Source organism: Bos mutus, chromosome 6 (genome assembly GCF_027580195.1).
Source record: "Bos mutus isolate GX-2022 chromosome 6, NWIPB_WYAK_1.1, whole genome shotgun sequence".
In the NCBI taxonomy this organism is placed as follows: Eukaryota; Metazoa; Chordata; class Mammalia; order Artiodactyla; family Bovidae; genus Bos; species Bos mutus.
The window spans coordinates 17,346,768-17,373,319 of NC_091622.1; the positions used below are offsets into that span (position 1 = coordinate 17,346,768).

Here is a 26,552-nt window from a genome sequence, read left to right on the forward strand (position 1 = left end):
CTAAGTAACCTGATGCATAGAAAGTGACTTTCCATGGAAGCATTTGTTTTTAGGCCTAATGGACTGGAGAGTCATCGTCTGGCCTAAGAACAGCTATGATCATCTCAGGGGATTAAACAACTCAAAAGAGTACTCCTCTCTGTCATAGTCATCTCAGGCTCTACCCAACAGTTAAATGTGGAGTATTTCCAAATACAAGCACAGAAGCTCTTGTGCTTAAGGAGCACTTTATTGTAAGCTGGAAAATAGATGAAATTTTATTTTAAAGACTAGTTGCATGAGTGCTAAGACACTCCAGTCATGTCCAACTCTTTGTGACCATATGAACTATAGCCCACCAGGTTCCTCTGTCCGTGGGATTCTCTAGGCAAGAATACCGGAGTCGGTTGCCCTTTCCTTCTCCAGGGTATCTTCCTGACCCAGGGATTGAACCTGGGCCTCCTGCATTGGCAGATGGATTCTTTACCACTAGTGCCACCTGGGAAGCCCCAAAGACTAGTTATAAGAGAGCAAACCTTAGCAAGAAAAGGACCTTTGTTCCTTCAGATATCCCCATGCTGTACATGGAAGACATGATATTTTCCACAGTTACTCCTCAAGTCCTGTGAGTACACTGATATTCCAGTGATTTGTCAGCTTTTTTCCAACAGGCAAAGTGTGTTGTTGTTCTTAAGACTGATAATCTAAGAATGTTTCTTCACATTAAAATAGTGTTCATCCTAAAGTTGTTAATCAACTATAGCAATGTATTTTCATTTTAATTCTTAGGTGGGTATTACCAAAGCTGAGGGCTTCCCTTGTGGCTCAGCAAAGAGTCCGCCTGCAATGCAGGAGACCTGGGTTCAATCTCCCAGGTTTGGGAAAATCCTCTGGAGAAGGACATGGCCACCCACTCCAGTATTCTTACCTGGAGAATCCCCGTGGACAGAGGAGCCTGGAGGGATACAGTTCATGGATTCCTGAAGACTCAGACGCAACTGAGCGACTAACACTTCGACTTTCTCACTCAGTCACCGGTAAAGAGTTGCTGGCTCTTTTCTGTCAGGTTGTACACCCCATGAGGGAAAAGACCTCACGTGTCAGGTTGTCTGCTGTTTTTCTGGCACACAGGTGATGTTATTTGTTCACTGACTAACCCCCAGTTTATAAGACAGTCAGCTGTGTTCCTACCGGAGAAGGCGACAGCACCCCACTCTAGTACTCTCGCCTGGAAAATCCCATGGATGGAGGAGCCTGGTGGGCTGTAGTCCATGGGGTCGCGAAGAGTCAGACATGACTGAGCAACTTCACTTTCACTTTTTACTTTCATGCATTGGAGAAGGAAATGGCAACCCACTCCAGTGTTCTTGCCTGGAGAATCCCAGGGACGGGAGAGCCTGGTGGGCTGCCGTCTATGGGGTCGCACAGAGTTGGACACGACTGAAGCGGCTTAGCAGCAGCAGCAACAGCTGTGTTCCTAACAAGTCTCATGTGAGCCCCTTGCAAGTGAAGACAGGGAAGTCATTGAAGTAATCTTACACAGTGGGGAGGAAGGGAGGAAAGCATTTTAATATCACACAACCCACAAGTCTGATGCCTTGAAGAGTGTCAGAAGCGAAGTCCTTGGTGTATACAAGCAGGTATGAGTGAGAGAGGGAGAGAGATGGGGGCAGGATGGCCCACTAATTCAGATGGGTGCTGTACGAGTAAAATTTTATGATGAGAATGCAAACAGTGTTTTCTAATTATAGACTCTTAAATTTGAAATATCTTGAAAGGTCACTCTGTACTTCTTTCTGCCTAATACAGTAGGCAGCATTCAAGCATCCCAGAAATAGAAGTCCTTTAAAGAAAAAAAGCCCAGAGAGAAAGGTTGAACTAACAGATTAAAAAGCCCTGTGTCTCCCCCAACTCTACAGTTTCTCTGTTAGGTTTTCCATGAAGAAACAATCAACAATCTAGTTCTTTCCTTCAGACACAAAGTTACTGTTACATCCCAATTTCTCAACTCCTTACAGTAAAAGTCAAAATAAATAGTATCACACAATATCATAACAGTGAAACTTCAATAATTACCTGATTTTAGGGAATGCTTCTGGGCCTTTTACAACCAAAGAAAACAACCGTTCATACTTTAACGCTGAAAGTGAGACGGCGTTTTACACTCATTGGTGAGCAAAGGAACTCGAATCAAAAAAGTGAGATACCATGTTTCACATATTAAATTAGATTAAAAAAAAAAAACCCACAAAAATAACATTTCTTGAATGTGACATCCCATAGCCTCTGACATCACCAATAAGAGGGAAACACTAGAAAAAACTAAGTGGCCAATACTAGGGGGCTGCTTAGATAAACCGTGATGGAGGAATGCAACAGAACACTGAAATACTTCTCTACTACGATACATCCATCCATGCAAAACAGTGACACGTGGATGACCCTATTTATCTTGCTTTTTAAAAGTCGCGAGCATAAACACTGGAAAGATCATGCAAAATTTTAACAGGTGATAGATTTATAGATGGCTTATGTTTTCCCTTTGATTATCCAGGTTCGAAATTTTCTAAAATAAACATGAGCTGTTATTAATTTTATAACTTAAAAGTTAAAGAGAAAAGGTGAGTCCTAAACTCCCAACATAAATTTCCAAATATTAGCTATCATATTAACAGTCTTTTTAAAGAGTTTGTTATGACAAGCACATAGTCTTTTTAAATACCATGTACTAAGGATAAAAATAACAAACCTCTTTTTCATTTTGGTTACTATGTGTGGTGTAGGCACATAAAAATATTCTGTCCTGGAAACTTAAAATGTTTTCTTTTTATCAAGATGCCATTTGTGGTGATGTACCACCAGGTAGCCTCTCTAGTTAAATATAGCATAATTATATAGTTCATAAAATTAAAATAAAATGTACATATTTATTGTGATGATTACTGTTGCTCAAGTATAATCCTGTCTTTGAAAATAAAAATGAAATTAGAAGTAAAAATGAAACCTGACAAACCAGAAAAATGAAGTGGATAAATATGAATTAAGACAGAAACAAATTGGGGTTGGGGGAGATATTATTAGAAAGAGGCTGCCAGACAGAGAGAGGTCACCTCTGGTCAGGGAGAAAGGATGTTTGTGGGGGAGGCAGAGTGACTCCTGAGGATCTGGAAATACTATAATCAAAACCGCAAGGAGTAGTATAGGTACCTGAGTAGGTTAACAGAAGGAAATACTATAATCAAAACCGCAAGGATTCTGTAGTATAGGTACCTGAGTAGGTTAACAGAATGAGCAGGCTAGCTACACCTGAGTAATTAAGGGATCGGTAAACTTGTGCGCGTTCATCAGCCCTCGTTTGGAAAGGTTTCTTTAGAATCCTAAATCTCTCCTTCCTGTAATCTGTGTCCTTTAGTTCTTGTTTTTGTCTCTTGTAAACTTGTTGTCCTCTCTATTCAGATTTCCAAGAGTTTGTTTACTGCAGCCTCCTCACTAGTTATCAGCAGTTTGCTTCTTCTGTTTAGAAAATGAATAATTTGTACTTACTTTAACTCTTATAAGAAGCTTCCCAGGTGGGAAATTTATTGTGGTGGATCACAATAAACTGTGGAAAATTCTGAAAGAGATGGGAATACCTGACCACCTGACCTGCCTCTTGAGAAATCTGTATGCAGGTCAGGAAGCAACAGTTAGAACTGGACATGGAACAACAGACTGGTTCCAAATAGGAAAAGGAGTACGTCAAGGCTGTATATTGTCACCCTACTTATTTAACTTATATGCAGAGTACATCATGAGAAACATTGGGCTGGAAGAAGCACGAGCAGGAATCAAGATTGCTGGGAGAAATATCGATAACCTCAGATATGCAGATGACACCACCCTTATGGCAGAAAGTGAAGAAGAACTAAAGAGCCTCTTAATGAAAGTGAAAGAAGAGAGTGAAAAAGTTGACTTAAAGCTCAACATTCAGAAAACGAAGATCATGGCATCCGGTCCCATCACTTCATGGGAAATAGATGGGGAAACAGTGGAAACAGTGTCAGACTTTATTTTTTGGGCTCCAATATCACTGCAGATGGTGACTGCAGCCATGAAATTAAAAGACGCTTACTCCTTGGAAGGAAAGTTATGACCAACCTAGACATCATATTAAAAAGCAAAGATATTACTTTGTCAACAAAGGTCTGTCTAGTCAAGGCTATGGTTTTTCCAGTGGTCATGTATGGATATAAGAGTTGGACTATAAAGAAAGCTGAGCACCAAAGAACTGATGTTTTTGAACTGTGGTGTTGGAGAAGACTCTTGAGAGTCCCTTGGACTGCAAGGAGATCCACACAGTCCATCCTAAAGGAGATCAGTCCTGGGTGTTCATTGGAAGGACTGATGTTGAAGCTAAAACTCCAATACTTTGGCTACCTGATGCGAAGAGCTGACTCACTGGAAAAGACCCTGATGCTGGGAAAGATTGGAGGCAGGAGCAGAAGGGGATGACAGAGAATGAGATGGTTGGATGGTATCACTGACTCAATGGAGATGAGTTTGGATAAACTCCGGGAGTTGGTGATGGACAGGGAGGCCTGGTGTGCTGTGGTTCATGGGGTTGCAAAGAGTCAGACACAACTGAGCGACTGAACTAACTAACTCCCAGGTGGCACTAGTGGTAAAAAATCCACCTGCCAATGCAGGAAATGCAAGAGACGTGGGTTTGATCCCTGGGTCGGGAAGAAGAGAGTTACCTTGTCCACCTGTGTCTCATGACCCATCTCAGACATCCTTACTCTTAGGTTTCCTTCTAAACAATGTCAAAGCAAATTACACATTAGCATATTTACATAATCTGCTGTTTCACAAAGTGATGTGTATCAAGGTCTTCTTTTAAGTCTCGGATAATGTTCAGAGGACAAAATATGAGTCAAGAAAGTAAACTCTCAGGGACTTCCCTGGTGGTCCAGTGGCTAAGACTGGCTCCCAATACAGAGAACCCAGGTTTGAACAATGGTCTGTATAGTCAAAGCCACAGTTTTTCCAGCAGTCATGTATGGATGTGAGAGTTGGACCATAAAGAAGGCTGAAAGTGAAAGTATTAGCTTTCATGAAAGCTCAGCCATGTTCAACTCTTTGCAACCCTATGGACTTTAGTCCGCCAGGCTCCTCTGTTCATGGGATTCTCCAGGCAAGAATACTGGAGTGGATTGCCATTCCCTTCTCCAGGGGATCTTCCCGACCCAGGGATCGAACCTGGTCTCCCACATTGCAGGCATATTCTTTACCATCTGAGCCATCAGGGAAGCCCAAAGTGAAAGAAGGCTGAGCACCAAAGAATTGATGCTTTCAAATTGTGGTGCTGGAGAATACTCTTGAAAGTCCTTGGACTTCAAGGAGATCAAACCAGTCAATCCTAAAGGAAATCAACCCTGAATATTCATGGGAAGGACTGGTGCAGAATCTGAAGCTCTAATACTTTGGCCAGCTGATGCAAAGAGCCAACTTATTGGGAAAGACCTGGATGCTGGGAAAGACTGAAGGCAGGAGGAGAAGGGGGCGACAGAGTATAAGATGGTTAGATAGCATCACCAACTCAATGGACGTGAATTTGAGTGAACTCTGGGAGATAGTGGAGGACAGAGGAGCCTGGCATGCTGCAGTCCATGGGGTCACAAAGAGTCAGACACCACTTAGTGACTGAAGAACAACAACTTCAACAGGGAACTAAATCCCACAAGCCGCAACTTAAAGTTTTCATGCTATAACTAAAGATCCTGCATGCCTCAACAAAGATCAAAGCTCCTACTTGCTGCAGCTAAGACCCTGTAGAGCCAAATAAATAAAGAAATAGAAAGAAAGTAAACTCTTGGGACCAAAAAAATTTATCTGGTGTCCAAATTAAAAAAAAAAAAACAAATAAAATACCAGGAATAACTGGAAAGGGGAAAGAAGAAAAAAGTGAAACAAGGGGCATGCTAGTAGAAATTTTTGCAACTGACTCTTGAGCAAAAAAAAAAAAAAAAAAAAGAAATGAACCAAGGCATCCAGAGCCCAAGAAAGAAGAGCACATTTTAAGGGTAGGGGCCAGAAGTGAGAATAAAGACGTGAATCAGATACCAGCCTGCTGGTAGCACCCAGGCTCTAATGGGCTGGCACAAAAATGCACGGTGATGCTGACCAAATACATAAATCAGCCATAAGCTTTTACGTTGAGCTTCTAAATCATGCATGGTCAGAGGCTACACTTCAGAGTACATGAAGGAAAAGTCTGAGTAAGCTTTATGAATGTCATTATTAATGACCATCCTAGACTCTCTCTTGCTATTGAGATACAATCGATGGGCTTTGAATATTTCGGACATCACCTTGATTTCAGAATATAGCACCTTCAAGAGAAGGATGGGGTTTAATGCATCAAGAAAGAAACTTTGAGCCCCACCCCAAAATCCCTACAGTGTCTAAAGCTTGCCATAAAGAAAAGTGAAAAACTCCTATTCACTCTTACAGAAAGGTTTACAGATAGAAATGTTACATCACATTGTTATACCCCAATGCTACATCACATTTCTAAACAAACTTACTAAAATACGTCTAGGAAATGCAAGTATGTGTATTCTCTCCAGTAAGAATACACACATTCATTTTTCACTGTTTCATGGTACTTCAAACTGTAATAATGTATTAGGTGGTGAGTCACTCTCTAATTGAGAGCAGTGGGAAATACGATGAAAACAAGAAAGTAGAGAGGCTTCCTGAGGGACCGAGCATGCGCAAAGAATACTTTATTACAAGCAGAAGACCTGATTTGAATCTGGATTCTGATATTCCTAAGTATATCAGAATATTCTAAGTATATCAGAATATCAGTATATTCCTAAGTGACTTTAACAGTCACTTTAACAGATTCAACATGCAGAAAACCAGCAAACTTATAGTTGAACTCAACAACACAACCAATCCATTGGATCTAATTGACATCTCTAGACAGCTTCGGGAGAAGGCAATGGCACCCCACTCCAGTACTGTTGCCTGGAAAATCCCACGGATGGAGGAGCCTGGTAGGCTGCAGTCCATGGGGTCGCTAAGAGTCGGACACGACTGAGCAACTTCACCTTCACTTTCCACTTTCATGCACTGGAGAAGGAAATGGCAACCCACTCCAGTGTTCTTGCCTGGAGAATCCCATGGACAGAGAAGCCTGATGGGCTGCCATCTATGGGGTCGCACAGAGTTGGACACGACTGAAGCGACTTAGTGGCGGCAGCAGCAGACAGCTTCATCTAGTAACAGCAGAATACACATTCTTCTCAAGCTCACATGAACATGCACCAGGAGAGACCATATCTTGCACCATAAAACACACCTTAATAAATTTAAAAGAACAGAAAGTCTATTCTATTCTTTTACTGTCTCCTTTTATATCAAAATGGAATTAAACTAGGAATCAATAATGAAAGATAGCTGGAAAATCCCCAAATAGTTGGAGATTAAATAACACATTTCTAATTAACACAAGGAGCCAACAAAGAAATCCCAAGGGAAATTTTTTAAATGTTTTGAATAAAAATGAAAATACAACTTATAAAAATTTATGGATGCATCAAAAACAGAGGGAAATTCATAGCACTGAATGCACAATTCAGAAAAGAAGATCTAATATCAATAATCTAAGTTTATACCTTACGATACTAGAAAACAAACAAATTAAACCTAAAGTAAATAGAAAAAGAGAAATAACACAAAATTAGAGCATAAATCAATGAAATTAAAAACAGGAAATCAAGAGAATTTAATGAAACCAAAGCTCATTATTTGAATAATGATAAAATAAAATCAACAGGTCTCCAGGCAGTTAATCAAGAAAAACAGAGAGAGAACACAAACTACTAATATCAGAAATTAAAAAAACAGACTTCCCTGATGGTATCAGTGGATAAGAATCCACCTATCAATACAGGGGACATGGATTCATCCATGGTTTGGGAAGATCCCATGTGCTGTGGAGCCAGTAAGCCCATGCACCACAACTATAGAGCCCACTTGTGACTACTGAAGCCCGTGCACGTACAGCCTCTGCTCTGCAACAAGAGAAGCCCCCACAGTGAAGAGCAGCCTCCACTCGCCACAACTAGAGAATGCCCATGTGCAGCAACAAAGACCCAGAGCAACCAAAAATAAATAGATAAATTGGTTAATTTAAAAAGGAATAAAAAGAAGGACATCATTGCACATCTCACAAATATTCAAACAATCTGCAAAAACTCAAAGAAAGAAACCATCTGCATAAGCCTATATGTATTAAATAAATTGAATCAGTAATTAATAACTTTGAGGATTTCCTGGTGATCCAGTGGTTAGGACTCAGTGTTCTCGTTGCCAGGTCCCTGGGTTAGATCCCTGGTCAGAGAACTGAGATTACGCCGCAAGCCACATGGCACAATCAAAAAATAATAATAATAATAATTAATAACCTTATAAAATAGAAAGCACCAGGCCCAGATGGTTTCACTGGTGAATTCTACCAAGTATTTAAGAAAGAAATTATACCAGTGTCTTTCAGAAGATAGAAGCAGAGGCCACATAAATAAAGTCAACTGATCTCTGACAAAGGAACAATGACAATATCTTGCAGCAGACAGTCTTTTCAATAAATGGTACTAGATCAAGTGGTCATTCACATGCAAAAAATTAACCTAGACACAGATCTGATACCCTTCACAAAAGTTAACTCAAAATGGATCACAGGCCTAAATGTTAAAAACTAAACTAACTCCTAAAAGATAACATAGGAGAAAACCAATTGACCTTGGGTATGGAGATTATTTTTTCACTACAACAGCAAAAGCACCATCCTTGAAAGAAATAATTGATAAGCTGGACTTCACTAAAATTAAAACCTTGGACTCTGTGAAAGGCAATGTCAAGAGAATGAGAAGACAAGCCTACGGACTGGGACAAAAATTTGCAAAAGAATATCTGATAAAGGACTATTCTCCAAAATATACCAAAAGCTCTTAAAATTCAACAATAAGAAAACAAAAAACCCAATTAATAAGTGGGTCAAAGACTTGAACAGACCTCATCAGAGAAGATACAGAGATGGAAAATAAGTATATGAAAAGATGCTTCACATCATATATCACAGGGAAATACACATTAAAACAACGAGATACTATTACAACTATCAGAATGCCCCAAATCTGGAGCACTGACAAAACCAAATGACGGTGAGTATGCAGAGCAACAAGAAGACTCGCTAACTAACAGTCAGAATGCAAAATGGTACAACCACTTTGGAAGACAGTCTAGCGGCTTCAACCAAACTAAATATACTTTTATCAGATGATCTAGCAATCGTGCGCCTTAGCATATACCCAGAGAAGCTAAAATCTTATGTCCATACTGAAACATGTACATAAAAGTTTGTAGCAAGGTTATTCAGAACTGCCAAAAACTGGAAGCAAACAAGATGTCCTTCAATGGGTGAGTGGAGAAACTGTGGTATATCAGATTATTATTTATTAATAATAATGGTATATTATTCAGTGATAAAAAGTAATGACCTATTTCAAGCTACAAAAGAAAAAAAAAAAACATGGAAGAGCTTTAAGGGCAAATTGCTAAGTAAAAGAGCCAATCTGAAACGGGTACATACTGTATATGATTTCAACTATATGACATTCTGGAAAAGGCAAAACCATGGAGCTAGGAGAAAGATCAGTGGTTGTCAGGGCTTGGTGGAGAGAGGAATGAGTAGATGACGTACAGGGAGTTTGGGGTTGAAGAAACGATTCTATATGATACTGTAAATGATGGCTATGTCATACGTTTGTCAAAACCTATAGAATGTACAAGAGTGAGCCCCAATGAAAACTATGGACTTTTAACAATAATGCGTCAACACTGGCTCATCATCTGTAACAAATATACCCCATTAGTGCAAGATGTTAATGATTGGGGAAACTGGGGGACGTGGGGGCAGAGCCTATGAGAACTCTGTTACTTTCCGATCAATTTTTCTGTCCATGGGGTCGCAAAGAGTCGGACACGACTGAGCGACTGAACTGAACTAAAAACCACTCCAAAAAATAAAGCCTACTAATTTACAAAAAAGTACTTCTCGTAATTATCTATAAACTCACTCATTTTAAAGATATTTTAAGAGAGCAAAAGTTTTTTTTCAAAAATAAAAACAAAAGAACCCCTCCAAATACTGTGATTTAACCTGTAAAGCAACACTCAAAAATTAATGTCGAAATAGCCTCCAGTTATGTCCTTCAAGGACAATGACAGTTTGCTCAAGCACAACCACTGATCTAAAACTGCCTTATAACTGAAAAGCACTTAAGTCTTTTAAATATAGAGAACTTTCTGAACACTGCTTAATGTTGATGAAACAACATTTGTGGTTAGGGCAGCATTCCGTTTTGTCACTCTGCCCCCGCAGGTTTTCATACTCTAGGTACATATTCATTCCAACAGACATGAAGATGACGTTTTGTGTACCAAAGGGCAGGGCACGCATTATCCTGCTGAAATGAAAGGTTCCATTCGGGTGGCACACAAGCACAAATAAGGAGGGGGCTTAGCACAAATCTCTAATGTGTCATACGCACACATGTACCCTGTTGAAATTACAACCAAGACTTGTTTTCCTTCCAAAATGACATTTTTGGGATATCCCTTAAGAATATTCTCACAGCCAAAGATGCACTTTAATAGAGCTCCCTAAGATGGGCTCGAAAAAGGACAGAAAAGGTATGGACCTAACAGAAGCAGAAGATATTAAGAAGAGGTGGCAAGAATACACAGAAGAACTGTACAAAAAAGATGTTCACGACCAAGATAATGATGATGGTGTGATCACTGACCTAGAGCCAGACATCCTGGAAAGTGAAGTCAAGTGGGCTTTCTAAGGCCCACTTATTCCTTGGAAGGAAAATTATACCAACCTAGACAGCATATTAAAAAGCAGAGACATTACTTTGCCATCACTACGAACAAAGCTAGTGGAGGTGATGGGATTCCAGTTGAGCTATTTCAAATCCTGAAAGATGTTGCTGTGAAAGTGCTGCACTCCATATGCCAGCAAATTTGGAAAACTCAGCAGTGGCCACAGGACTGGAAAAGGTCAGTTTTCATTCCAATCCCAAAGAAAGGCAATGCCAAAGAATGTTCAAACTACCACACAATTGCACTCATCTCACATGCTAGTAAAGTAATGCTCAAAATTCTCCAAGCTATGCTTCAGCAATATGTGAACTGTGAACTTCCAGATGTTCAAGCTGGTTTTAGAAAAGGCAGAGGAACCAGGATCAAATTGCCAACATCCGCTGGATCATCGAAAAAGCAAGAGAGTTCCAGAGAAACATCTATTTCTGCTTTACTGACTATGCCAAAGCCTTTGACTGTGTGGATCACAATAAACTGTGGAAAATTCTGAAAGAGATGGGAATACCAGACCACCTGACCGGCCTCTTGAGAAATCTATATGCAGGTCAGGAAGCAATAGTTAGAACTGGACATGGAACAACAGACTGGTTCCAAATAGGAAAAGGAGTACGTCAAGGCTGTATATTGTCACCCTGCTTATTTAACTTATATGCAGAGTACATCATGAGAAACGCTGGGCTGGAAGAAGCACAAGCTAGAATCAAGATTCCTGGGAGAACTATCAATAACCTCAGATATGCAGATGACACCACCCTTATGGCAGAAAGTGAAGAGGAACTAAAAAGCCTCTTGATGAAAGTGAAAGAGGAGAGTGAAAAAGTTGGCTTAAAGCTCAACATTCAGAAAATGAAAATCATGGCATCTGGTCCCATCACTTCATGGGAAATAGATGGAAACAGTGGAAACAGTGGATGACTTTATTTTGGGGGGCTCCAAAATCACTGCAGATGGTGATTGCAGCCATGAAATTAAAAGACGCTTACTCCTTGGAAGGAAAGTTATACCAACCTAGACAACATATTAAAAAGCAGAGACATTACTTTGCCAACAAAGGTCCGTCTAGTCAAGGCTATGGTTTTTCCTGTGGTCATGTATGAATGTGAGAGTTGGACTGTGAAGAAAGCTGAGTGCCGAAGAATTGATGCTTTTGAACGTGGTGTTGGAGAAGACTCTTGAGAGTCCCTTGGACTGCAAGGAGATCCAACCAGTCCATTCTGAAGGAGATCAGCCCCGGGTGTTCTTTGGAAGGACTGATGCTAAAGCTGAAACTCCAGTACTTTGGCCACCTCATTCGAAGAGTTGACTCATGGGAAAAGACTCAGATGCTGGGAGGGACTGGGGGCAGGAGGAGAAGGGGATGACAGAGGATGAGATGGATGGATAGCATTACTGACTCGATGGACGTGAGTCTGAGTGAACTCCGGGAGTTGGTGATGGACAGGAGGCCTGGCATGCTGTGATTCATGGGGTTGCAAAGAGTCAGACATGACTGAGTGACTGAACTGAACTGACTGAGTGAAGTGTTCCCAAAGTGCTTGCCTCAAGGAACCCTGAGGTCAAGAGTTTTGCTATTAGCTAAGAAGACACAGCAAACACAAGCACATCTGCCAATAAGACAGAAATTGACCACAGAAATAACAGCCAGGTCCCAAGAGATATCTCTTCAGCCATTTGCAAAATTCCAGTTAAGTTTTTATACTGTGATTTTAAAGTGAAACATTTGAGCTTCAAACAGCCTTCTTAAGGCTTCTGTGAGCTACAGCTGAAACTACACATGGAGCCACGGGCAGGTAGACTCAGTCGGTCACCCTGAGCCCCTGTGCACACCCTGCATGGTAATTCTCCTCTCAGTGCTGCCTCAAAGGGTGTGGGATCTTTGCACCTTTTCCTGCGAAACCATCCTTAGGATGGAGGCAAACCTCAGGACTCTGGACCTCAGAGCTCCAGCTCCAGTTTCCTGCTGGAGTCACACGTTTTGCTCACTCTGTGGCTCCTGGACAGCCCTGACTGTGGCAGCTCCCAGCTGACACCACACACTTCCACTACTTCCCTTTCCCGACACAATATTTAGCAACTACAATGGCACCCCACTCCAGTACTCTTGCCTGGAAAGTCCCATTGATGAAGGAGCCTGGTAGGCTGCAGTCCATGGGGTAGCTAAGAGTTGGACACGACTGAGCAACTTCACTTTCACTTTTCACTTTCATGCATTGGAGAAGGAAATGGCAACCCACTCCAGTGTTCTTGCCTGGAGAATGCCAGGGACGGGGGAGCCTGGTGGGCTGCCATCTATGGGGTAGCACAGAGTCGGACATGACTGAAGCGATTTAGCAGCAGCAGCAGTAACACTTGTGGTTGATAAAAAAAATAATAATAATAAAGCTGGCTCATCAGACCACTATATTTGTTAAATCAGTTACGCTAAAAGAAACTATCTAAATTCTCATTAGGATATAATCAAATCTCATATAAATGAATAAAAATGTATTTGAAGACAAGTGATTTTTAAACAATCACTCTGTCAGGACCTTCCTTGGTGGTCCAGTGGTTAAGAATCCACCTACCAATGCAGGGGGGATGGGTTCAATCCCTGGTCTGGGAAGATCCCACATGCCACGGAGCCACAACTACTGAAGGCCATGCGCTTTAGGGCCCGTGCTCTGCAACAAGAGAAGCCACCTCAATGAGAAGCGTGTGCACCAGGACGAAGAGGAGTCCCCACCGGCCGCAACCAGAGAAAGCCTGAGTGCTACAACGAAAGCCCACTACAGCCGAAACACATAAATAAATGCCTTCTGTCAATATTTTCTTCTTTTCAAGTTTCATGTTGTAAAGGATTAAAGGATTCTTAGAATTCAAAAAGAGCTAATTAATCATTTACATGAAAAAGGGAGTATGTACCCAACCTTACGATTATTTTTTCAAATAGTATTTTGGAATCTAGGTTCAAGCACATCATTTAAAATAAGAATCCAGCCTCATTTTCTTTACTGATGATGGCAGAATAGGGAAAGGGCTCAAGTGTTCGGCAAAGGGGGCAAAAAGAAAAGAAATGAAACTTAGGGTCTAACATCATATATTACCTTTAGTAACAGATATAGATGGATTATATATAACATGGGTTATATATATATATATATATATATACACACACACACACATATATATGCACACATAAGCTATATATGTTTTTTCTTTTATTTTCCAATTAAACTTATAGTTTAGAACTTGCCAAATATCTCAATACTATAGAAAGATATATATTTGTCATTGTTATCAGCAAACCAAAAGACCTGTTCATCCTCCTGATTTCCTCATGTCATATTTTCACTAAGATAAACTCGACTGTGGTAACACATAACCCGACTCCTCCTAGGTGGGCAGGATCTATTTTCAGGGGGTGATATCATCTCAGCTGTCCTGATTTGAAATGACTTCCTGTCTGTCAAGTTTTGTTTCCCTCTGCCAAATGCACGTCACCTCTAGTTCACATTAGACTATCCTCGCCCCCCACCCCGCCTGTGGAATGGGTGTATGGTCCAAACTATTCCGTGGCCCCATCTCTCTTTTAGCAGTTTCATTACTGACACACCCTCAAGTAGAACAATGGTTGCTAGAATAAGAAAGGAAAGGTCTTTTAAAATCTTGGACACCTTAAAGAATAAACAGTGCTATCTAGATATTCAATCTTGCATTAAAAAAATATGCACATTCCTTCCCCAGTCCATTTCCCTTAATATCAGGTTTATTATTATAACAACTCTGAGAATCATACTTAAGTTTTTATAATTGATCTAAGATCCTTGGAAAAATTTCTGTCAGGTTGTACTCTGGGGTCAAGAAGACCCCAAAGTGATTTTAAAAGAAAGTACGGAAGTGAGAATTGGACCATAAAGAAGGATAAGAGCCAAAGAAATGATGCTTTTGAACTGTGGTGCTAGAGAAGACTCTTGTGAGAGTCCCTTGGACTGCAAGGAGATCAAACTAGTCAATCCTAAAGGAAATCAATCCTGAATATTCATTGGAAGGACTGATGCCAAAGCTCCAATACTTTGGCCACCTGATGTGAACAGCCAACTCACTGGAAAAAACCCTGATGCTGAGAAAGATTGAAGGCAGAAGAAGAAGGAGGCAGCAGAAGACGAGATGGTCAGATAGTATTACCGATTCAATGGACATGAATTTGAGCAAACTCTGGAGACAATGGAGGACAGGGAAGCCTGGTGTGCTGCAGTCCACGGGGTCACAAAGAGTCAGACACACTTTACCAACCAAACAACAACAACAAAAAGTGAATTAGGAGGACTGGAGACCATCTCTTGCAGTCAATCTCTGGAAAAGGGTCCTGACACACCCTTCTGTATGTCAGAGAAATAAAAGTTGGTCACAGGGAAGGGTTTGACAAGAACTAGCAAGTGTCTGGTTTGTGCCAGGCAGGGTAAACTCCTGGAAACAAACAGACATGGTCCATCCCCTCGTGGAGCCTACCACCCAGGGTGGGACACATCCTGTCAAAAGAAGGAAACAAGTACCCAATTACAAACTGTGAAAGTGGATCAGCAGTGCCGAGAGAAAATATGAGGAGAAACTAACTTTAGACAGAGGACAAGAAAGGACCCCCTTGAGGAAGGAGCATTAAAGTTGAGACGTGCAGGATGAAAAGATGCTGGCACTTTGACGGTGTTAATTCAAACAAAAAGCCCGTGATTTGGTGGTACAACAAGGTGTGACTTGGGTTAAATGGAAAAACTAAAAGAAAAAAACACACATACCTTTATATGTATGTATATAATCTACATATTTATTCATATATATCTATCCATAAATTACATAGATGAAAACAAAAAATATAAAACACTTCGTTACCTCAGTTTCCTATTAAGTATAGCCTTTAATTTGGGTGGCCATTTAACTCAACATCCTAACCAGGCCAGTTCTGAGTAAAAGAGATATTTACTAATAATTACACCAGGGGGCTTCCCTGGTGGCTCAGTGGGAAAGAATCTGCCTGCCAATGCAGGAGACATGGGCTCAATCCCTGGTCCGGGAAGACCCCACGTGCAGCCAAATAACTAAGCCCACGTGCCACAGCTAGTGAGCCTGTGCTCTAGAGGCTGGGAGCCACAACTACACAGCCCGCAAGCTGCAACTCCTGAAGCCTGTGCTCCGCAACGAGAGAGGCCACTGCAACGAGAAGTCTGCACCGCAACTAGAGAGTAGCCCCCACTTGCTGCAACCGGAGCAAACCCCGTGTGGCAACGAAGACCCAGCACAGCTAAAAACAAATAAATAAGCAAATAATTTAAAAACCAGTAACCACACCAGGGCAGTATGTATACACAGGAACTGTCCCAGGCAATCAGGACACACTGCATGTATGCATGCTAAGTCACTTCAGTCGTGTCCAACTCTTTGCAACCCCATGGGCTGCAGCCCACCAGGCTCCTCTGTCCATGGGATTCTCCAGGCAAGAATATTGGAGTGGGCTGCCATTCCCTTCTCCAGGAGATCTTCCTGACCCAGGGATGGATCCCATGTCTACTTATGTCTCCTGCACTGGCAGGCAGGTTCTTTACCACTAATACCACCTGGGAAGCCCCATCAGGACACATAATCACCTTAATTATAACAGAGTCCATGGGACATGGCAAGATGTCATGGAACACAGATCAGATGAACAATATTAAAATGTGTCTCCTTTAGTGAAGTTTTTAAAAGAAAAAAAAAGGTTTTAAGAATTGAATTGTTAAAAAAAAAAAAAAGAAAATTGTAAAAAACTAAAGTCCACAGAAGACTTTGTCCACATGAAGCAACATCCTATTAAACAAACTAGTGAGCCTGCGTTTACAAACTAAAAGATACAAATTAAAGAATGAAGAGTAAAGTATTAACATAAGGAATTAACTTCTAACAGGACCAGAAGCTTAAAGTAATATTTTCTTTAATTAAGAAAGCTAATCCTTGCCGGAAGAAATATCAATAACCTCAGATATGCAGATGACACCACCCTTATGGCAGAAAGTGAAGAGGAACTAAAAAGGCTCTTGATGAAAGTGAAAGAGGAGAGTGAAAAAGTTGGCTTAAAGCTCAATATTCAGAAAACTAAGATCATGGCATCCGGTCCCATCACTTCATGGGAAATAGATGCGGAAACAGTGGAAACAGTGTCAGGCTTTATTTTGGGGGGGCTCCAAAAATTACTGCAGATGGTGATTGCAGCCATGAAATTAAAAGACGCTTACTCCTTGGAAGGAAAGTTATGACCAACCTAGATAGTATATTGAAAAGCAGAGACATTACTTTGCCAACAAAGGTCCATCTAGTCAAGGCTATGGTTTTTCCAGTGGTCATGTACGGAGGCGACAGTTGGACTGTGAAGAAAACTGAGCACCGAAGAATTGATGCTTTTGAACTGCGGCGTTAGAGAAGACTCTTGAGAGTCCCTTGGACTGTAAGGAGATCCAACCAGTCCATTCTAAAGGAAATTGGTCCTGGGATTTCTTTGGAAGGAATGATGCTAAAGCTGAAACTCCAATACTTTGGCCACCTCATGCGAAGAGCTGACTCATTGGAAAAGACTCTGATGCTGGGAGGGATTGGGGGCAGGAGGAGAAGGGGACGACAGAGGATGAGATGGCTGGATAGCATCACCGACTCGATGGACGTGAGTCTGAGTGAACTCTGGGAGATGGTGATGAACAGGGAGGCCTGGCGTGCTGCGATTCATGGGCTCACAAAGAGTTGGACACGACTGAGCGACTGAACTGAACTGAACTGAATCCTTTCTAAAAACATAAACCAACCCCATATAGACATTTCCACACCACAGTCTCCAGTACCACTTAGTCATTGCCATTACCAGGAGACATTTGCACAAAAACAAGATTTATATCCTTCTCTTGTTTCTATTCTTCTACCTAAAGGAATAATCCTCCATTATTAGCAATGCACTTAATATCTCCACAGCAACTAGTATAATTGGGTTGTTGTGGCAGGAGGATAATGAAGTGGAAAACCAAATGATAGAAGTAGTACAGAAGGAAAAAACACTTCCACACAGCCTTGGCGGGAAAATAACTACCACGAAGAAAAAAAGGAAACTTGCTAAAAAGAACCATTTGAGGGTTGCTTCAGTCAGTCGCGACTTGGCCTTTAAGATACTAAAGTATGCAAGGAGGCAAATAAAAGCTTTCAAAGTGATGAACTGTACGGAGCAAGTGCAGATCACGCAAAAGAACTCTGAGGTAGGGAAGAGATGAGATTCCTGAAATAGACAAGAAGTGATTTCCACAGGTTTTCACATGCGGCTCCCAAGAAGGTACAGGGGACCAGGTACAGGGAAAACACCCAAGAGGGCATTAGAGCTAAGCTAGCCTCCCAGACCAATCACTGGCCACTGGGGAGAATGGGGAGGGGAGTGGGGCATCCGGAGCGAAATACACCCTGAGCCCAGGCCAGACAGTGGCTGCGGAAGGCTGAGGGCAGCAGGTTGAGAATCAGGAAACCTGGGCTCTTCGCCAGCTTCTGCCTGACACCACACAGGGGTAAATAATGCTGGCAAAAAGGCAGTATTCGAGAATACTCATTAATTTAGAAACCATGTGTTGAGTGCCTACATCATGCTAGGAAATTGAAAAAAAAAAAAAAAGAAAAAAAAATTTTGCTCCCGAGGAGCTCAGTCTGGAAGAAACATAGTTTCAGCAGAAAATCATATTACAGTACGGTTGTCCAGTGACAGAGAAAGGCCCAACTATTCTGGAACACAGAGGGGACACCTAGCCCATGGGGGTGATGGGGAGAAGGGAAAGAGTGAGGGGGAGGCTGGCGGTCAAGGCATTTGTGCTTGAAATCAGTCCTCTAAAACGCTCAACAAGATCACCACGTAAAGGAACCCTCCGCATTGTAAAACCCAACGAACAGCGCGTTCTCATCGTACTCAGCTTGAAAACTCAGAACAGAACTGATTACTCCATCCTGCTTTACACGCTCAATTTTGTTGGCATCTGGAAGGCTGCCTTTTTGGTCCTCCTCCTACCTCGCTGGTTACTCCTGGGTCTCCCCCCCGCTTGATCTATTTATTAATTCTGTTAGTCTGCACGGCCTAATCTCTGCCTCTCTTCTTGGCCTCCAAAATCTCCCCAGGTGACTCTAGACTTCCCATCACTTTATATAGCACTTCTATGCTGACACCACTGGCCATGATCTTGTCCCTGAATGCAGTTTTCAGAATCATTGCTGGTCGTTTGACAACTCTCTCCATTACGATGTCAGCTAGGCAACTAGCTGGCCAAAATAGAACCCTATTCGCTACAATCCCCGCATCCAGAAAAAAAACAAAACAAAACAGGATTTGTGCTTGATTTCTCCTACTCTGTCATTTCACCCATCCAGGCCTATCCATTAAGTCTTGTCAATTCTGTCTCCAGACCTCTCAAATCCATCCACTGCTCTCCATCTCTAATACCACCACACAGCTCCAGCTCCATCGGGTCATGTGTCTCTCCTTTAAAAAAAAAAAAAAAATACTTACGGATTTGGCTGTGCCAGGTCTTAGCTGCAGCACGCAGAAGCTGCGATCCTCATCGCAGCATACCACGAGGGTCTTCAGTTGCGGGATGTGGACTCTTAGTTGCAGTATATGGGATCTAGTTCCCTAACAAGGGATTGAACCTGGGCCCCCTGCATTGGGAGCTCAGAGTATTAGCCACTTGACCACCAGAGAATGCCCTGCCTCTCCTTCTTAGATCACTGCACAATGCTTTCTCATTGCATTTGGAGTAAAACTTACAAAATTGGGCTTCCCAGGTGGCATCAGTGGCAAAGAACTCACCTCTCAAATCAGGAGGTAAGAGACACAGGTTCGATCCCTGGGTTGGGAAGATCCCCTGAAGGAGGGTATGCAACCTGTTCCAGTATTCATGTCTGGAGAATCCCATGGACAGAGGAATCTGGCGGGCTATGGTCCTGGGGTAACAAAGAGTTGGACAAGGACTGGAGCGACTTAGCACACACGTCCCTCCTCACTGGGTCCTGCGTACCTGGGCATCTGCTTTCTCACTCCTCCCTGCTCAGACACTGTGGCCAGACTGGCCTCCCTGCCTTCCCTTGCGTAACCTAGCACTTAGCCTGTCCCCTCTGCTGGCTCCTTCTCAGCCTTCACATCTGAGTGCAAGTTCAACCTCTTTGACAAAACTTTCCTGACCATGCTCGGGTAGAATTCCCCAGTCACTCTCAGCATATTTCCTTTAAAGAACTGGTCCAAGTCTGAACTGATCTTGTTCATTAGTTTTACTTGCTTATCATCTGCTCAACCTCCCTTTTCAGCACTTTTTCCTGTCTCAACACATTTAACTCATACAATCTCCGTTAAGGGTAGAAACTTTGACTGTCTATTGCTCACTGAATCTAGAATCAAGAATAAAGTCTAGCACACAGCAAATATTCAAAAATAGTGTTGGATGCATTAATCAATTTCAGAAGAAACCAAGGAGGGCTTGGGTCTAACCTCAGCTACCTGTTTAGTATAGGTATTTGAGAAAGTCAATATATTTATGAAATCGAAAGCAACCTATCTTGAGACCTCAGTGAGAACATCAGCTTGTCCAGTGGCTGGGGGAATTTTTTGCCACAAAATCATCCATCGTGATTTCCTTCCTTTGCATTTAGGTGATTTTCCTGCGCAGAACTGTCCTCTCCTTCCTTCCTTCCTCCGTCTCTCCCTGCTTCTCTCCCCGCACCACCCTCTCGCTTCTTATCCCTCTCTCTTCTTCTCTCCTTCTCATACTGAACCTGAGTCTTCTTACAGTCTAATCTTATCTATTCCTGGCAGACTGATATTTGATATCAAGTAATGATTTCTCTGATCTAGGCTTTACAGTGGCCTTGCTTTCTAAGTTGTCACAATAAGCAACTGAACAAGAACACAAATTAGTAAGCAACATCATGCATATAAACAGGGCAAGAAAAGAGTGAAAACCAGGGCATATACCACCACATCCCACTTATTACAGCTCACAAAGGTATATGAGCAGCCATCCTTTCTGTACACATGAATCTAATAATCTAAATATTTCATTTATAGGCCCAGGCATACTGCCTGGCACTGATATTCACAAATTTATATTACAGATAACCTTAGACAGATATTTCACTGTACCGTTCAGCCTGTTCTTTCTAGCAAAAGGAACCAGAACCAGCTTTCTCTAGTAATGCCAGGATATAATTCAGTTTATAAAATACAACACACCAAAGTCATGGATGACAACTATTAAGGGATATTCTAAGGATAACCTCAGACTCGTGCAGGGTATTGTTCCTTAAGGATAAGGCTGGTCAGAGCTGCAATGCCTGGCAAAGCAGCCACTAAGTCCACGTGACTTCTGAGCACTTGAAGCATGGCCAATCTTAAGCCTAGATGTGCAATCAGTGCAGAATACACACCGGATTTCTGGAAGATTTAGAAAAAAAGTTAAAATGTCAAGAATGTTTACATTAATATTAATATTAAATATGATAACATTTTAATATATTGGTTAAATAAAATGTGTTTTTAGCAAAGTGACTCCAAGTATCCCATCACCATGGTTTTAAGAGTTTCCAGTTTTTATTCTACTTCTACACGAGACAGTCTATTCCCTCTATGAAAAGGGCTTCCCTGGTAGCTCAGATGGTAAAGAATCTGCCTGCAATGCAGGAGATCTGGGTTCGATCCCTGGGTCAGTAAGATCCTCTGGAGAAGGGAATGGTTATCAATTCCAATATCTTGCATGAAGAATTCCATGGACAGGGGAGCCTGGCAGGCTACAGTCCATGGGATTGCAAAGAAATCGCTATAGATATAGACAACATCATCTAGTTAATGGTCACCCATATTTCTTTAAAATTACCAAAAATCCTTTATTATCCCTTATTTCATTTCTTAAGCAGGAAAATTCCCAAGATTTTAGTTCTTGTGCCGGTGCTATTTCTAGTTTGCACAAAAGGCAATCCTTAACTGATGCAAGCTGTCTCCAAATCACAATGTAAGATTGTTATTGGAGGATTCCTTAAAAATCAAAACCCCCAAACTAACTGCATTCATTATGATAATTCTTGCTATTTTAAATTTCCATAATTGACATACTGATTCCAAGATATTGTCTACTCCAGGGTCTACAACCCTCTAGGTACTTACTACAGATGACCCAATGTATGATACTACTTTTTATTTGTTTTAATTCATTACAGTTTGAAAAGCCCTTGTATAGAAGTGCTCCTGCTCTCAAAGAATTCATAATAACACTGCTAGGCAAACAAAGCAAGTAACAGATTTTAAAAATATAAAGCGAGGGACTTCCCTGGTGGCCCAGTAGTTAAGACTCCACGCTTTCACAGCAGGCGGTGTGAATGTAATTCCTGGTTGGGGAACTAAGATCCAGCAAGCCAAGCGCATGGCCAAAATTTTTTTAAAAAGAAAAGAAGTAAAAAGACTCTGACTCGCATCCATCAGAATGACTGTTATCAAAAAGATCACAAATGTTGGTGAGGATATGAAGAAAAAGGAACACTTGCACACTGCTATGGGGAATGCAAATTGGTGCAGCCACTGTGGAAAACAATATGGAAGTTCCTCAAAAAAATAAAAATAAAGCTACAATACGATCCAGCCATCCTGCTCCTGGGTATACATTTGAAAATGAAAACACTAATGTGAAAGGATACAGGCAGCCCAGTGTTCACAGCAGCATTATTTACAATGGGCAAGATATGGAGGCAACTTAAGTGCCTCAGTTCAGTTCAATTCAGTCGCTCAGTCGTGTCCAACTCTATCCAATCCCATGAACCGCAGCAAGCCAAGCCTCCCTGTCCATCGTCAACTCTCAGGGTCCACTCAAACCCATGTCCATAGAGTCGGTGATGCCATCCAACCATCTCATTCTCTGTCGTCCCCTTCTCCTCCTGCCTTCAATCTTTCCCAGCATCAGGGTCTTTTCCAATGAGTCAGCTCTTCGCATCAGGTGGCCAAAGTATTGGAGTTTCAGCTTCAACATCAGTCCTTCCAATGAACACTCAGGACTGATCTCCTTTAGGATGGACTGTTTGGATCTCCTTGCAGTCCAAGGGACCCTCAAGAGTCTTCTCCAACACCACAGTTCAAAAGCATCAATTCTGCGCTCAGTTTTCTTTATAGTCCAACTCTTACATTCATGCATGACCACTGGAAAAACTATAGTCTTGACTAGATAGACCTTTGTTGGCCAAGTAATATCTCTGCTTTTTAATATGCTGTCTAGGTTGGTCATAACTTTCCTTCCAAAGAGAATAGAAACATGGATAAAGATGTGAGATAATGTACATATAACGGAATATTACTCAGCCATAAAAAGGAAGGAAAATTTGCCATATACAACAACACAGATGGACCTGGAGGATATATTATGCTTAGTGAAATAGGTTGGACAGAAAAAGACCAATCTTTTATGTTATTACTTATATGTGGAATCTAAAAAAAACAAACTAGCAAATAAACCAAAACAAAACGGACTCACAGATATAGAGAATAAACTAATGGTTACCAGTGGGGAGAGAGAAGGAGCAAGATAGGGATAAGGGACTAAGAAACACCAACTACTATGTATAAAATAAATAAGCTATAAGGATATGTTGTGGCTTCCCCAGTGGCTCAGCAGTAAAGAATCTGCCTTCACTGCAGGAGACACAGGTTCGATCCCTGTTTCAGGAAGATCCCCTGGAGGAGGGCATGGCAACCCACTCAGTATTCTTGCCTGGAGAATCCCGTGGACAGAGGAGCTTTGCAGGCTAAGGTCCAGGGGTCACAAAGAGTCAGACACGACTGAAGCAACTGAGCATTCACACATGCAAGGGTATGTTGTATAGCGCAGGGGATACAGTCAATACCTTGTAATTCCTATAAATGGAGTATAATCCATAAAAAATGTGAATCACTACATTGTATACCTGAAAGTAATATACTATACCTCAATAAAAAAAACTAAAATAAAATAAAAGGAATCTGGAGTCAAAACTCAAGCAATAACGCCCACAGCCACCACCAGCATCATATGCAGACCATCATCTTACCCTAAACAAATGCAAGCCTATAAGGAGTGCCACGTGGGGTGCAGAGCCACATTTCTGTTAGGCAAATCTGATGAAAGGCTAAGAGGCTCAACCTGCTCTGGAATCAACAAGACTTTCCTTTTTTTGCTAAAACCTTGATACGGTCGTTTAAAATGGACAGTATATATTTGTGTGCTGGGCTGTGCTCAGTTGGCTTCAGTCGTGTCTGACTCTTTGAGACCTATGGACTGTAGCCTGCCAGGCTCCGCTGTCCATGGGATTCTCTAGGCAAGAATACTGGTGTGGGTTGCCCTGCCCTCCTCCTGGGGATCTTCCCAATCCAGGAATCAAACCCCTATCTCAGGCATCTCCTGCATTTCAGGCAGTTTCTTTACCCACTGAGCCACCTGGGAAGCCCATTTACTTGTATACAAATATACAAATGTATAGAATTACCAAAAGCTAAATCCCTCTGCCCTAAGGTGGTTCAGTTTACATGCAAACTAAAACAACCTCCAAAGTGTAAACACTGCTATACCCGACCTGTCCATATAAGTCGTGAGATTAAGCAGCTCTCTCACAGGGCTGGCATAAAGGGGAAAAAAAATCAAAGCACTGATTGTTCCAGTAACTGTCTGTATTATCAGTTTCCTGTTGCTGCTGTATAAGTTACTATAAATTCACTGGCTTAAAATAACTCAAATTTCTTCTCTTACAGTTTGAGAAATCATAAGTCCAAAAGGGGACTCGGTAGGTTAACACTGAAATGTCAGCAGGACTGTGCTCCTTTCTGGAGGCCCCGAATCCATTTCCCAGCCTTCCGCAGCTTCTATGAGATCACGTGCATCCCTTGGTCCAGGGCCTCCTTCTATCTTCGAAGTTGGCAATGGCTGTTTGGCTTTTTCTAATGATGCCAACTCTTTGACTCTTCTCCTTCTCTTTTCCACTTATAAGGACTGTGGTGATTACGTTGGGTCTACCCAGATAACCCAGGATAGTCTGTATCCTTAGTCTGCTGATTAGTAACCTTAATCCCTCACGGCCAAGTAACATAACAGGTTCATCGTTTCTGGGGGTTTGGATGTACACATCTTTGGGGTACCATATTCTGCCTGCCACCTTGTCCAAGAGTAATTAGCAAACATTTAAAGAAACCTCTCACATGTTCAAGCTATTCTCTTACAATGAGGATTTTTTAATATTTTAATTTATAATAAGTGAAAGCCTAAAACTTAAAAAAATAAGTAATATTAAAGTAGCAGGAATAGGTTCAATTGAGTGTACTGATCAGGGGACTGGGAGAAAGAATTCACTGCTCCTTTTCCAGACAAAACACGCAGCCTGACTGAGGTCTCACAAGCTTATACAGAAAAATGTTTGATGATACCATATCATCAACATATTTCGATAGCGACACAAGTGTGTGACCTAGCTGTAGTCCTCTACATGGTAAATCATAAGGAGCTGACAGCATGTATGGACAGCTGTGATGTTTCTTTGCTAAAACTGCATGTGCAAGGACAAAATTGGACCTGAAGTGTGAGATACAAGCTGCGGCCGCTGCTGCTAAGCCGCTTCAGTCGTGTCCAACTCTGTGCGACCCCATAGACGGCAGCCCACCAGGCTCCCCTGTCCCTGGGATTCTCCAGGCAAGAACACTGGAGTGGGTTGCCATTGCCTTCTCCAATGCATGAAAGTGAAAAGTGAAAGTGAAGTCGCTCAGTCGTGTCTGACTCTTCGAGACCCCATGGACTGTAGCCTACCAGGCTCCTCCGCCCATGGGATTTTCCAGGCAAGAGTACTGGAGTGGGTGCCATTGCCTTCTCCGAGATATACACTAGATTTCTACGAACAACAGTGCGGTGCTTAGACACCACAGCCAGACTGTCCAGTTTCAAGACCCAGATTTGCCTCATACGGCCTGTGTGACTGTAGGCAAGTCACTTAACTTGCCTACTGTGTCTCAAAAGAGGATTCTTAAAATGGGGATAATAACATCTGTCTCAGAGTGTTGAAGGAGGAACAGATGAAGAAGAGTTCTAAGTGTTCAGAGCAAACCCTGGCACATAGTGGGCACTTTAAGTGTTTGGAAAATAAAATTGTAAATGTTCCTGCTTGCTGCTTATAACCTTACACACACACACACACACACACAGATGTTAATTTAACAGAAAAAAAATGCCCTTTGCTGATACTAAAGTTTGGAAGCGACTATGGGGCAGTAATAACTGGATGGTTAAAGAACTTACAGATCCAATGCAAATCTCAGAAAACAGTAGCAGCTGTGTTAGATAAACCGTCTCAGGGCCTCCTAAAGAAAGATGCCCAGCATACTGTCCAGGGAGGACAGTAGGGTCTGTGATCCTTAATGGCCTTGGCACTTTCTGGAACAGTGGGGCTCATGGTACAATCCTCCTCGGAAGGCCGGGCTCTGAGGGACCGTGGTGCTGGGCTCGCCACGGCTACCAGCATCTGCGGAGAGGGCTGGCATATCGCGGTGGCAGCCTGGAAGGCTTGTCAGCGTTCACAGCTGATGTTATACACTTCTTATGAAAGTTCTTGAATTCAATGGCAAT

General features: G+C 41.9%; 1 protein-coding gene across 10 annotated transcripts in view; it reads right to left on the bottom strand.

Moving 5' to 3' along the window:
• The window catches only part of SGMS2 (sphingomyelin synthase 2), a 98,400-nt gene that overhangs the window by 61,744 nt on the left and 10,104 nt on the right, over nucleotides 1-26,552 (bottom strand). The gene's annotated exons all lie outside the window — the stretch shown is intronic.